Source organism: Chamaea fasciata, unplaced genomic scaffold (assembly GCF_029207755.1).
Source record: "Chamaea fasciata isolate MVZ Bird 193981 ecotype frontalis unplaced genomic scaffold, bChaFas1.0.hap1 SCAF_21, whole genome shotgun sequence".
Taxonomy (NCBI): domain Eukaryota; kingdom Metazoa; phylum Chordata; class Aves; order Passeriformes; family Sylviidae; genus Chamaea; species Chamaea fasciata.
Genome location: NW_027094106.1, coordinates 7,589,988 through 7,602,623, shown reverse-complemented (window position 1 = coordinate 7,602,623; position 12,636 = coordinate 7,589,988). Strand labels below are relative to the sequence as shown.

At 45.5% G+C, this 12,636-nt stretch overlaps 1 protein-coding gene across 2 annotated transcripts in view; it reads left to right on the top strand.

Annotated features, from left to right (window-relative positions):
* Window positions 1-1,781: 1,781 nt before the first annotated feature.
* Window positions 1,782-12,636, top strand: part of NCOR1 (nuclear receptor corepressor 1) — a 53,114-nt gene continuing 42,259 nt past the window's right edge. For both annotated transcript variants that reach the window (XM_066201749.1, XM_066201748.1), the window contains exon 1: window positions 1,782-1,897. The gene's annotated coding sequence lies outside the window, so the exon portion shown is untranslated. The remainder of the gene's footprint in view (window positions 1,898-12,636) is intronic.

The window sequence follows — 12,636 nt, the reverse complement described above, 5'->3', positions numbered from 1 at the left end:
GGCGACCGCCCCGCAACGCCGCCGCCGCCGCCGCGCCGCCCGGAAACGCCGGCCGCGGCGCGAAGGTTCCGGCACACGAAAAGGTCCCACCCCCCCATCCGTCACGGCCCTCCCGTTCCCGCCTCGGGGCGGGGTCGCTGCGGAAACGGGGCCCGGGCTGTGCCGCTCCGGGGCTCCCGGGAAACGTGTGCCGCTACTGCTGCCCCAGGGACACATCTCCTGCCCTGGCCAGGCCTGGCGGGAGAGCGGAGGGTGTGCACTGAACACTGCGCGAAAATCGCATTGCCCTGACCGTGCCGGTACCTCAGCAGTGATTAATAGTGACAAAAGCAGAGCTTTTCAGCGTGTGGTACCTTTTATCCCTGCTGTGGAACAGACCTGGTTAAGGGGAAGCTCAAAAGCGGGGCAGGAGGAGCTTGTCTGTGAGCTGTCCTGAGCGTGGCTGCCGATGGGGGAAGTTTTGGATATGGTTTAGAAGCGAAGTCAACCACTGGAGAAAGCTGCAGAGCAGAAGGAGACAGGAAGCATTAACATAAACATGGAACAGTCAATCAGATGCACCATGGCTGGGACACTTCGCTTTTCCAAACAGGCAATATGGAAGACAAGTGTACAGAGCAATGCTGGAGTGTGGGAGCTGGGTGGGTTTAAAGCATAAAAGGTGAATATGATTTAGAAGAGTTCTGAGGAGCAGCTCAGACCTCACCAGGTGTATGCCTGTCTGGTCTTCCCTGGCTCTTATTTGGACACCTTTAACTTCCAAGTGATTCCAAGTGGGAGTCATTGGCTTGTGTTGGGATTAGAGACTGCGAACATCAGCCTGGAGATGTGCCGTGTCACCATAGCGTGGCACTTTTAACCACTGTAAGAACACAGCCCTGGGTACAACACGTGTTTCCTGAGTGATCCTGTTGGCCACAGGGTGAGCCCCAGCTTTTTTAGCCTGAACCAGTAATTGTGTGGGCACCCATTCTGCAAATGCGGGCACCACTTCTCCATTTAATGGAAATTGTGACAATGGGGTAATCTAATCTTGCCTAATCCTGTATCTTTCCCATAGTAAACCTGATTAGAGATTAATTTGTGGTTTTAGCACATCCTGAGTTACACATTTGCACGCACGACGCCGTGCAGATTCGAAACTCCTGAGAATGCAGGGAACGAGTTACACGCTCCTCACTCCGGGGGAAGAATGAACAGACATTTAACGAGATTTAAACCTCTCTCACATTTTTCGGAAGTCATTCCTCGTCGGGGCACGGGCCCGACCTCAGGGGCAGCGCGGGAAGCACCGCGGAAAGAGCCCTGCGGGACGGGACGGGCTCCGGGCGATGCTCCCATGTGGGGCTGCTGAGGCCGCGTTCATGGGCACGGCCGCGGCCCTTATGGGTTATTATCAATTTACATCGCTCCGGCAAGGGGCCAGCGGGGCTCTGCGGCTCCCAGCCCGCGGCCGAGCCCCGGGAGCCCCTCACGGGCCCGGCCCCGCTCGCCTCATGGCGGCCGCGCCCCCCCGGCCCTCAGCGGGAGGGGGAAGGAGCCCCTCCCCGCCGCACCGGCCAGCGGTCCTGGAAGGGCCATACCACTCCGCCCTCCCACCGCCGCGCTCTCCGCTGGATTCTCTCGGCCTGTTACGGTCTGTGCATCACCACATACCAGCACGGCCTGAGGAAGGGGAGACCCACAGCGGCCGGTGAGAGGTACCGAGCCGCGGCTCCGCCGGTTGTTCGGTATCTGGCAGGACCTGGCGGGAGGGGGCGGAGCGCGCGGGGCCGGGGGAGGGGAGGCAAGATGGCGGCGGCGGCGGCGCTGAGGGTGAGGTGAGACGCCGCGCCCGCCCAGCCCCGCCGGGACCCGCCGGCACCCGCCGCCCGGGCCGCCCCCGCGCCGCGCCTCGGTAAGCGCGGGGAGCCCGGCGGGGCGGCGCAGGGGGCAGCGGGCTGAACTCCTCCGCTGTGAGGAGGAGGAGGAGGAGGGGGAGGAGGGGGAAGAGGCGGGGGCCCGGCCATCCCGTCCTCCTCCCTCCTCACGGGGCCGGAGCCCTGTGGTCTCCGGGGCGAGGGCGCTGGAGCCGGGAGGGCCCGCGGGGCAGCGGCCGGGGGTGCGGGGAGGGGGCGGGTGAGGGGCGGGGGGTGCCCGGTGCCCGCGGGGCTCTCCCCCCATTGAGGCTGAGGGCGCGGGGGGCGATGGCGGGGCACGGACGGGGCGGCCCTCGCCGGGAAGTTTGTGCAGAAATCCCGGAGCATCTCCGTGCTGGGTGTTCATCCTCGCGCTGCGGGCAGGAGACGTGCGAGTTTAAAAAAAAAAAAAAAAAAAAAAAAAAAAAAAGGGTCAGTTCTTCAAAATTGTCCCCTCGGAGGCCCGGCCAGGAGAGCGGTGGTTGCTGAGGATGTGTCGGGGGAGCATCGCGGCCGCTGTCAGTGCCGGGGAGTTGTTGCTGATGCTGACGCTGAATTATTCATATGGGACCTGTAAACATCCCCGCTTCTGTCATCTCCGTGCTGCTGCAGGGCACAATGGAAGTGACTTTTGCTAGAATGACTTGATGGTAAAGAACTTCGTGCTTGCTGGTTTTTCTATGCTTAGGAAAGCTGTGTGGATCAAGTTGGTTGCAGTTAGGCGAGATTCGAGGTGGATGTATGAACTGTCAGTGTTAGGCTGAAGTAAGCAAGTAGATATTGTGAACAATCTATTGTCCAAAACCTGCTTCTTAGTGTTTCACGGATAAGGTCTTAACAAGTCTGTTACTTTTTCATTGGTAAATATTGGTGTAACCTAGGACAACTTGTTACAGTGGGAATGTCTAGTCTTGAAGACTTGATTTTTGTGGCAGCATCCTTTTATTAATTTTAGGTACAGTGCTACAGTTATGAACTGTTTGAGCTCAGATAGGAATTTTTATCCTAGGCAGGATGCTTTGAGAGGTAAAAACCAGTGCAATTATAACAAAAACTGGTGGTGGTGAGCGGAGTGGCACAGTGTAAGTGCCTGAAGAAGTGGACACAAAAATGTCACTGCACACAAGGACCATGCAGCTCCGTTGCAGTTTTGCACTGGAGTTTTATTCCACAGAATGTTGTTATTCGGGATTAACTAAACAACCTTGACATTTGGAAAGGAAGTCTGGAATATTTGAAGTGGATTTCTAGTTAGCTGAGATGTGGTGTCTTGTGTTGGGGGATGAAAGACCTTCGTGCTTAGCCCAGGGATTCAAAAGTTCAGGGGAGAGAAGCCAACTGCAGTGACCCTTCTTTGCCAAAGCGTGGTTAATTTTTTCTTTACGTCGCTTTTCTTTGTGATATGGTGTGGGCTGCTGAGGAGAGAGAGCTCCTTTGTGATTTATGTGCAGGGTGATTTGTGTGTTTGAAATGCACTGTTTGATGCTGGTCACTAAAATACCTCAGCTTGCTGAAATGTGGGAAAGAGCAGCGCTGCGGAATCTTCTTTCTGAGAGTTGTAATGTGTTTTTTTTAACATGTGGAGAGGATGTTACAAGTGTTTGCTTCCACAAGAGTTGCTTCTCTCCAGCTTGTTAATCATGGCAGCCATCAATTAAAAGTAACTTTCCAGACTGAAATTACATGCATAGAATCAGAATCTATTCATTTTGCTACATTGTGCTGCTGCTGTTTTGTTTTGAATACACTTTGTCTCCTATACCACTCATTTTAGTTGCTCTTTTGGGGCAGACATGTGTGGCCTAAAAAGATCCACAAAACTGTCTCATAAACTGTGGTGTAAGTAGGGACAGACTCTAAAGCTCCTTTCCAATTCCTCCCTTAAGTCCCTTTCCACAGTCCTTGTGCTCCTCTGACTGAATATTCTGAGTTATTTCATTTCTCAGTTGTAGCATGTATGAGAGATGCTCACAGGGAAGGGAAGCTGCCTCTGCTTCAGCTGCTGGTAAATGCATGAAAGCAACTGAAAAAAAAATCTTCTGTACTAGAGAGCAATATTTCTTATAAATAAGAAATTTATACTCTTTCAAAGCTCTCTGCAGAAGTTCTGGTGAAATGTTTTATTCCTCTATATGGCCTTTGCCTACAAAATGATTTTGATGAGGATTTTCTTGCCTGACTGAAAATGCTGTTTGGAGTTCTGGGGTGTGTAGTGACTTACATGGAAGATTTTAACGATTGTTGAGGCTGGAAGGAATCTATTCCTCGTGCAGGTGCAGTGCAGCACAGAACAATCTCAAGAACAGACCTGTAACCAGACAGTGGTTTCATAATGCAAACAGACGTTTCCTGGATGCCAGGCTTGAGCTCTTCAAGTCATTTATGTTCTTTAGTCAAATGTGAATCAGTGTTTCAATGCTGGGCTATTAACTGTGCATGGTACCTTCCCTCCAGATAAAAATTCTGACTTATGGAGGGCTGCTGTCTGTAAATATTTACTTTGTGATAATTCTAAATTATGCAAATCGCCAGGACAATCTTCCATTTCAGAGTGTCTCTCATTCAGTGATTCTCCCTCCAGTAATGAACTTCTGTGGGGTTCTGTTCCCCTTCCCTGCCCCTTCAGTGCTCCCCCAGCACCTGGGAAATCACAGCTCAGTGACTTGTGTGATGCACAGGGCTCAGCCTTACCTTGGAGCTCTGTTTCTTCCCAAATATCCTGAGAGATATTCCCATGTCCTTGCCCAATTCACATCTAAACCACTCAGAATGTTGTCCCTCCCAGACCTTCTTTTTTTTCTTGGGGCTCAAGGTAGATGTTGGTCTACGTGGTTTTGAAGTCAGCAACTTCACCTGCTTAGGATTGCAAAGGTCATTGCAAAAATTTAAGATACTCTCTTGGTACAAAGATGCAGCAGCCCTCTCTGAAAAATCCTATTTGTAACTTTCAACAGTAAAAAAATGTTAAAATAAATGTTTTATACAGACAGATTGCTTGGACAAAACGTTGGCCAGGACTTAAAAATTCTGTGCATGTGGAGTGACTGCTCTTGGGTAAAAGTGAAAATGAAAATACAGTCACAAAGGTGTTGAGGAAGAGGACACCTCTAAATGAAAAGGGATGATGTTAAGTGTAAAATGTGCTTTAGTGCCTCTGGTGTCATGAACTGGCAGGGAAAAGGACATTTGGGTGATTCCCTTTGATGTCCTCCCCGTGTCAGAGGGCTCCTGTCCTGTGGGGGCTGCAGAGAGCCCAGAGCATTCCCTGGCTATGGGGCAGAGCTGCATTGGAACCTCTGCTGGGCTCCTGGGCACTGCCCGGGGCTGCCTGGAGGAACAAACGCTCTCCTGGAGGGATTCAAATGAGTTCACGTTTCAGGGAACACGTCTGACAAATGTGAATATAAATCACCTGCAAACCCGACTGATTCCTGTCCTGTTTGTCAGTGTCACAGAGTTTACACAGGAGTTCACGACAAGTTCAAGTGCTGCTCAGCAAATGAGGCAGGTATATGATTTCAGATCAGCTGCACTCTTCACCTCAGTAATAATATTTTGGGGCAAAAAAAAAGATGAATTACAGTAAGTCAAAAAATTGTATGTACCCTGTAGAGTTTTGTCTCATCAGGTTGATATTTTTCATCTCTTGTTCCAATTCTATCTGAAATGCTGGATTTGCAGGGAAGGGGCGTTTGCAAAGTGGGAATTCTCCCATATAATCATTGTAACTTTGTGGTTTAGCTGTCTTGGAATGTTATATCCAGAGCCTGTCATAATAAATGTCACTTGCCTGTTCCATTGTAGCCATTATTTGTATAGTTGCTGGTGTTTCTCTATGGTCTCAAATATCAGATTTAAACAGATCTAGAACCTTGAAGTTCTGGGTTGGTTTTGGGTTTTGTTACTCCAGATCTAAAGGGTTATTTATACCATTCATAGTTCAAGATCTCTTTCATTCCCTGCCTTTTTCTATGGCTTGGAGGCTGTTGTGTGAGTCCCAGTTGGAGTTATATCTTTACATATTGTTGCATTTCCTATAAAATAGAGTATCTTAAATGTAATCAGAAATGTAGTAGCAATAAACTTTGTTTCCAGAAGGCCCCGGTGCATTTCCTGTGGAGTATCAGAATGGACCAAGTTGTTGCTCTTAGATACAGTTTAAAAAAATGTTATTTTAGCCTTTCTGTATTTTTTAGTTAAAATCTAGACTTGATTTTATCTGAACCCAGTCAGCTGAGGGGAATTATGAGGCTGATACTTAGTTTGCCCTGACCCTTTCTTTCTAAGTGTTTTCTCTTACAATCCATCACAGTTTGTGGATTTAGTCAGTACAGATTAGTCAAGTTATATTTCCTTTTCCAAACCAAAGCTGTTTTTAAAAGCTGTCACTGCAGATCCACTTTTGATAATCAATGAACTACAAGAAGATCCTGGAAACTTAAAACTGTGACCACAGAATTTCTTGGCTGGTAGGTGACATCAAAAGCAGTTTCACCTGCAGGTGGATTAACAGTGAAGGAATAAATTCATGTGCAGGAGCTGTTCTTGAACTGTCTACACTTCCAGTCCAAAAAAGGAGAAGAAAAATCATTGTTTTGAGAGAATATTTTCTGCATAGTGTGTGATGCAAATGAAGTTTGAGGTAGGGCTGTTTCTGAGTCACAGATGAAATGTGAGGAAAGAGGTGAGTTGGAGCAAACCTCAGTGAGTTGTTGGACACTCATGGGTGAGGATGAATTGCTGAGGAGGCTTTTTTTGCAGTTCTTACCTCTGTGGTTTGTGTAGTATCTCCTGCTGCACTGGAGGATCCTGGGCTGCTTTCTGTTTCACGGTGCAGTTTTCAGGGTGTAGTTTGAATGCTCCAGTTGATGTTTCAGAACCAGTGGAATTACCCTGTCGCAGGGATAGGGCCCTTCAGCAGGGGTGAGGGAGATGTTTGGGATTTGGGAACTGCTGGAGTCACCTCAGAAAGAACCTATCTCCTCTTGAGAATGTGAGTCCTTCCCTGTGCAGTGTTTGGGCTCTGGAGGGTTTGGTTTGGACATTCAGCTCTGGAGGTTTGGGTTCTTTGGCTCATCGAGTCTTTTCTTTAACTGTGTGCTATTTGCCATATGAGACAACCAGGAGTCTGGTGTTCCTTGGGAAATGTTTTTAGGAAAGAAGCTATCTTTGTTCCTATGACATACTTTTAAAACAAGAAAACCTGTAATGTTTGTACCCTTCTCAGTTTGAAGTCATCTCTCTGTGGTATTTTTAGGCAAGGAAATGTCTACATCCTTAATTTCCATTTCTGAAGGGAGGACTTCCTCCTACCTCTTGTGGCTGGTTTTGGTGTTATTGTGACCCTCCTTGGCAGAAGAGATCTGGAATAGCTCCATGGCAGGGTGTCAGAGCTGTTCCTCCATGGAAATCCAGGAGGAGGATTCCTCCCTTAGGGATCCTCTGTGTCCCAGGATGTTACGTGGTAACTGCTGAGTGGCTGCTGGAGATCTCAGCTCTCATTGGCAGTGGATGTGCTCAGCATTCCTCTATTTTTATTTTATTTTTTGGGGTAGGCAAGTGGGTACTTGATCAGAAACTTCCAAAGATGTTAATGTGATCTTAGTTTTTCCTGATATTTCCCCCCTGTAATGCAGCAAAGTTTTGTATGGCCTGGGTCCTGAAATCAAGTGTGAGCAACTTCTCTTTAAGATCCTAAATTACAGCAGGGATTAAAATAGAATTTCCAGGAGAAGAGTATCTTGTCAGCTGAATTTGATCAACCCCATTTTGGTAGAGCAGAAATTCTATTTGTATTTGTAGCAGGAGAGAGAGAGAGAAAGAAACTATTATTTAAAGATGAAGCATAACAATGTGATCCTGAGATCAGGCGAGAGTTTGGATGTAAATTACATGTGTAAGGATGCAACCAATTTTCACCTTTGGAATGGCAACAAAAATTGCTTTGAATGCCTCTTTAATACTTATTTAATATTTAGTGTTCCACAACCTATTACTTTAAGTACTTTAAGCAGCTGGTAACCTGTGAATGGGGAATCTTTTCCTATTAAAATGAGGAGTACAAAAACCTATTTTAATTTTTTGCCTCCCTTGATGGAGATGGAGAAGTCTTCCTAGTATAGAGTTAATGTGACATCTTGAATTGACAGCTGTAATGCTCCTTAACTTGTGCCATGTCTGTAATTGGCTAAATTAAAGTTTACCATGTGTCATGGAGAATATGTCAGGCACTGAAGAGCCAGAGTTACTGCTTTGGATGCTCAGAAATCAGATTATATTGTACATTAATGGAAATTTTGGGGCGTGAAAAGGGTTGAATTCAGATTTTTAGGCTTTTCTTAGCACCTATTTTTCAAGTACTCTTGTTGCCTGATTTATATGATGTTAATAATTAATGGATAGAATGTTCAGTGTTGGTAGGAAAACACAGACTCACAGATGTAACTTTTTTACTGTATTTCTAGCAGGGATAGAAATAGTGATTTTTCCATCAATAACTTCGTGAGTAGAGGGAGTGCAACTCTGTGAGATTCAAGTTCTTGGGAATTTATGGTGTATTTGGGAATTGATGGTTCTGTCTGTCACAGAAGAAGAAAAGGCATTTGCACATGTGGAATTGTCATGGAAAATTCAACAGTGAGTTGTTCTCAACTTGGAGAAGATACATTCATTGTTTCTGTTCATTCCAACAGCATATGTCCTTGTGCTTTGACTACGAGCTTTTTGAGTATTCTGCAGCATAAATCTGAGTGAAAAAAAGATTAGAGAAAGTGTGGAAGAGGCCCTGAGCTTTGAGGGTGATGCCTGTGTTCTGCAGAAATGGGAAGCACAGTACTCTGGGGCATATTTAAATGACCATTAGTCAAGTTATCTTTAATGTTCAAGTTGACCTTTGAACTTTTTTTTTTTGCTTGTAGCACAAAGAATTTTTCATCTTTTGGAGGATGTGCCCAGCAAGTTTTCAGACTTTGCAGTACATCTGTCAGCTTTATAGCTGGAATACAGGTCCTTCAGTTGTAAAGCACAGAATGATCTTAAATCTACTCAGGCATCAACCTTTTGGTAGGTTCTTGAATGAAAACCTTTCAGGATTGTCCTGTCTATTGATCTTGTAGCTCCCTTCCCCTACGCTCTTTGCAGAATTTTGCAGCCAGGCTTCAGGGTTGGCACAGATCACTTTGGACCTGAACTTCTTTCCTTTGTCACTGAGTTTTGCCATCTGTATAAATGTCATTTGACTTTGCTGTGGACACTGAGCAGGGACTGAAGGACTGGTGAGTGCTCTGGAAGTGTTTGGTGCTTTTTTAGGGAAGACTTTCTAGACTGTTAAGCCAGTGTGAGCTTGCAGCCCTACTGGTAATGCTCTGAGCACAGGGATTTCAGCTGGGAGATGATATTCAGCCTTGTACTGTGTCCAGTAATTCGAATAAATAACTTTTTTAAAGGAATTGGACCCACTGAGCTATTTTTAGCAGTCTGTCTTGAATGGGCACATTAGTGTTTTCTGGTGTATGGCACATCCCCAGGATGCAAAGTTGATGTTTTTGTTTGAGTGTTTGAACGGTTTAATGATTACCTGGTAAAACAAAATACTGCTGGGAAGATTTGTTTTGCAAAGCCAGCAAGACACTGCTTTGCTTATGTGGCTCTTGACTTGTGATTTTGATTTGTTTTATGTGATTTGAAGCATTGTGTCTTGAGGGGTCTGTAATTCATGTAGGCTGGTCAGTGTGGTTGAATGGGCTGGTCCATAAATACAGCCTGGTTTTGGTTTTTTTCCATGAGGTAGTTTCATTACCTTTTTATGAAGTGAAATCACAGAAATAATTATTCACAAGTATTGTTATCATGCCTTGGATAAGGCCTTTCGACCCAACTGCTGAAACCCTCCCTCCACTCTTCACTTTCTTGCCAGAGTAAACTTTGAATAAATATCCCTGAACTAATTTTGTGATTCATTGTAGATCCCCTGTGCAAGGCAGAGCCTCCCTTGCTCTGCCATGGGTTAGTTACATCAGAGCTCAATTTACTAAAGCTGCTGAATTAAAAACAAAATCCCCCAACTCGAGTTAGACTGTAATCTCATTCTTTGCACTCTTTATATCACACTTAGTTTGCTCAAAAACAAGATGAGGAAAATTCCCAAAAGGATGTGAAATTTAATTAGCAAATGTTGGTTAAGCACTTCAAGATGGCACGAAAATTACTCTAAATGCAGAAATGTCAGCTTGTTTTGGAGAGCTGAAGGAAAACTGAGTTTCCCCATGAGACTGGTCTTTTATCCATGAAGGTAAGAGTTGGAGACAAGCTATTCCAGCTAGTGGAGCAGGTGACTGCCCTGCCCTGGCACAGCTGCTGGCAGGTCTGTGTGGCCACAGGCAAGGGGTTTGGGGAACTGACCTGCTAAAAATAGTCCCAGTTTTTAACCTGCTGTGTTTTTCCAAGTGAAGAACTGCTTCACTCAGGCAGCGCCTTCAAAGTGCTGCAAGAACTGAGTCTTATTTCTGATTCAGACTTTGACTATTTCCTGGGGAGTCTTTGATAGATTTTTTAACCTTTCTGTGACTCATTTTCCCACATGTCTGCTGAAGATAGTTTGTACTTCTGCTTCTGAAGCATTTTGAGTTCTGGAGATCAAGCTGAAATTACGCCGTGATTGTTGCCATTATAATATTCAGTTCCAAATTATTTCTAACTTACTCAAAATTTCCCTGCATATGGTGAATGTAAGTGTGAACAGTAACTTTTAAGAGAATTCTGAATTGGATCTGTTCAGTGGTTTGAGCTGGCTAAAGACAGAAATATCGTCATACCTTTAGAAATAAACATTGTTAAATCACTTCTTTGCCCGAGAAGCTCAAATTAACTTGAGGCCAAGTATCTCTTCAGAGTCCCTGAATCCATTACTCTTCTCATTGCTTTTTCCCCCCTGTGTATCTTCACTTAACTGCTTTTTTTTTTACTCTTTGCCTCTATGCGTCCAGTAGTTTTAATTTTTTAAAATATTATCCATTCGATGCTACTGGGTTTCCCCATCTGTTTTGCTGTAGAATCTGGGAGTGTCAGTGAAATGGGGCATTATAGCACAATATCTGGGTTCGGAACTGCAAAACAAGAAATCTTTCTCTCTGCCCCTTCTAATTGTCAGTATTTGGTGAGACAGACAATTTGCCAGCCTGGTTGGCAGCTGTCTGAAAGTGTTCATGACCCAGCTTTATCTTTGTGAGACATGAGGCAGAATTCCAAAGTCTGTAACAGCTCTTCTGAACGTTTATATATTTAACCTCTGACATTTGCAGAATAATATGAAAAGGTGCAAAAATACTTGTCTGAAAAATAGAATCTTGCTGTCACTGAGCAGGGTTGGAAGCTGATTTCTGGTGTCATTTATTCGGAGTGCAGAAAATGAAGATGAGCAGCCTCTGTTCTGGCAGGGGAGAGAGGGGAGCAGTGCAAGGATCAGAGAGGCAGAGAGAGTTAATAAATAGTGAGGAACTTTCCAGGAGGATTCTGGTTGGCTTTGGGTAGAGCAAGAGGAGGTTTGTCATGACTAATGAAAGGATCCAGCGGGGAGGAAAGCCCGGATGAGGTTGTTTACAGTCTGCACACACAGCTACAGTTTTATGCAAAAGGATGGCTGTATTTAAACATAATCTGGATGTATGGAAATTGGAGAGGTTACAGCAGGAAGCTGGCACTGCCCTCACTGCCCAGGAACTGGATTGATGAAGAATAATCTGTGTCTGCTGCAAACCTGTAAGCAGATGCTGGAGAGAGAGAGAGGCAGATGCTTTTGTCTGACAGGTCATAAGAGAAATAGGAGTTGAAGTCAAGCACTTCCATCCACAATTGGAGAATTAAGGTAGTAAGATAGGGAGAAATGAGCAGAATATTGGTGGTAATTCTACTGGCAGAAATGGAGAAAAAATCCCTCCCCTTCCAGCAGAGAGGATAAACAAGCTCTGCTGTAGGAGCCTGGGAGATCAGGGGGTCTGCAGGGCGCAGAGGGGGCAGATCAGGAGGGTGAGCAGGCACGTGGATATGTCTGTATCTGGAAAAGGAGGCTTAGAGGGAGTGAATATTGTACTTCAGTGACATTTTACTTTGTACTCCAGGGTTGATTTAACTTGAAAGAAATGAGATCCCATGCAGGATCCCCATCCTTTAGTTCCCTCCCCACCTTGTAATTGCCAACATGTGACCACGTGTTTTCCTCTACTGTTACCCCCTTATCTCTGCTTCTGTTTTGCCAAGTTCTCTCAGGGAGGAGGAAAAATGGTCCTCCACCTCTGATAACTTCATGTTTTCTTTTATTCCTCTCTGTGCTTCTCACTTCTCATATTGATCATGATTGTAATCTCTAATGCTCCTTATTGCCTTCCTCTGCTGGCAATTTTGATTTATTCCCCTTTTAAAAAAAGAATCCACTATGAACATGATCACGCTTGCAGTTTTGAATAGGAAAGTCATGAGATTCAGTGTTGTTCTATGTATTATGTAAAATCTGTAGTTATCAGGGGGGTTAGGTTGACATTTTTGGTTGGATGCAGGATGCTCATTCTTCTTGTATCCATGCCCTCTCTCTCATCTTTCCATGTCCAGTGCAGAGTCTGGAGAGATGCTCAGGCTCTCTCACTGAAGTTGGTTGTGAAAGATTTCAAGATGAACACCAGCCTAACACTGTGTCCACTGAAGTTCTTATGAATGGAGAAATGTCTTTTATAGCTTCATAGAAAGT